The sequence below is a fragment of the Cynoglossus semilaevis genome, chromosome 19, assembly GCF_000523025.1.
Source record: "Cynoglossus semilaevis isolate Cse_v1.0 chromosome 19, Cse_v1.0, whole genome shotgun sequence".
NCBI classification, from domain to species: Eukaryota; Metazoa; Chordata; class Actinopteri; order Pleuronectiformes; family Cynoglossidae; genus Cynoglossus; species Cynoglossus semilaevis.
The window spans coordinates 15202161-15204039 of record NC_024325.1 but is presented as its reverse complement, the minus strand read 5'-3'; the positions used below and the strand labels follow the sequence as shown (position 1 = coordinate 15204039).

At 43.9% G+C, this 1879-nt stretch overlaps 1 protein-coding gene across 2 annotated transcripts in view; it reads right to left on the bottom strand.

The window, feature by feature from the left end:
- The window catches only part of ubtd2 (ubiquitin domain containing 2), an 11293-nt gene that overhangs the window by 8983 nt on the left and 431 nt on the right, over positions 1-1879 (bottom strand). The gene's annotated exons all lie outside the window — the stretch shown is intronic.

The following is a 1879-nucleotide window of genomic DNA, read 5'->3' as shown; positions in this document are numbered from 1 at the left end:
TCTGCGGGGCGTGGGTGGGTGGGTGTGGTGGGGTACTTTAGTGACTTTGTCCTTATCTCAGCACATACACATGATCAGCCTGCAGCCCCTGAGACAAACGAGCTCACGGGACATTTGCTGACAGCGTCACTGACCAGAACAACACCAGAAACTGAACTAAAAAAAAAACAAAAAACCCTCTGCAGCATCGAAGCTACAAAACAGATTCAACCAAATGGAACCAGTGGTTCAGGTGAACTGAAGTTTAAGGGCTTGATGAGACACACACACACACACACACGTCAGGGTCACACAGGCCCCTAAACCTCCAAAGATCAAACTGTTCCACACAGATCTGATAAAACAGTGGTGAGCGCTGGGTTTCAGTCATGAAAAACTGTGGTGTTTCAAATTGCTGACATTTCTGAAAAGGGCAGTTCTTTCCTTTAGCAATAAAAATAAACTGTCAACTTGATAAAACTCTCAAACAACCTTAAGGTCAGACTTTATAAAAAAAAAGAAAAAAAAAAAAGAAATGACTATAGAAACTTCTCATTCCCTTGTTGGAGGTGTACAGCGTTAAACCCCAAGGTGCTCTGTGCTATTATACACTGACCATCCATACAGTAACATAGCTCCCCCTACAGATCGGATCCTAAATTTTTTTTCTATAGAAACACATTGTTATCTCAGTGGATTCTTGCCTGGAACTATAACTTCAAACAAAACTGGTTTTCATCCATTCCATGTGTATACTTGATGTACCATATCACAGTACTACATATACTGTATACTTTATACTACATTATTAAATTACGTACATTATATTCGTCATTATATACAGTACATCACAGACGGGTGAACAAACATTCCCACAGTGTCAGTTTTCTGTACTTTATGTTCACTTCCTGACATCACCACAGACCACCTATTAAAAACAAAACAACAACAAAAAAAAAAACAGCGCCACCTTTGTCACAGGTTGGGGTTGCAGGTTGAAGTCCAGAAAAAAAGTGCTCTGCCAGTTGTAGAGATAAACTAGTTTGTATGTGTCTACAGAAGACGAGGCTACTTTGAAAAAATAACATTTTCAAAAAAAGTAGGGCAATGGTTTTGATTGACAGGCGGACCGTCCAATCATATGCCTGTAATGTTAACCTTCACAAACATTGTGAATGTGAAGTCAAAGAATGTAACTGTAAATGGGTTTCGAGTAGACAAATATAGTATCTGTCAACACTGGAGTGTAATACTCCGTCTGGTACTCAGACACTGAGTGAGTACTGCATATCACCAAGTAGCAGTACATGTTCAGTGTGGTGTTTTGTACTCTGTACTCAGTTCTGGGCAGACGGCAGGATGTTCACTGATCTGAGGCCTGTGCTCTGACAACACAAACCGCAGTTACAACACACACACACACACACACTTCCTTCTGTGCTGCAAACACCTGCAACGACCTTTAACTTCACATACACTGCCTTCGTCGTCATCATCATCATCATCATCATCATCTCCTAACTCTTCCTCTTCCTCTGTCTAAATGTAAACAATCTCCTGCATGAAATAGCCACAATAGCACAGAGGGAGGACCAGACAGTCTGTCTCTGCATGCAGACATGCACACATGTGTGCATGTCTGCATGAGTGCGCCGTCTCTGACCCATATTTGTTATGCAGGGGGAGAAGGCTAGGCTAACTAGGTTAGCTTCTAGCCCCGGCTAGCTCAAGTCAACGGCACAGAACAAAGAGAGACAAAAATTAAACCCAGCTTCCACTCGAATGGAAGAACCGATGTTCGGACTGAGGTTCAGCCGCAGCTGCTGCTGTTGTTGTCGGCGGAGGGGGCGACACCAGCGGGGGGGCCGCGGGGGGTGGCCCCGGCTCTGGCCGCCCGGGG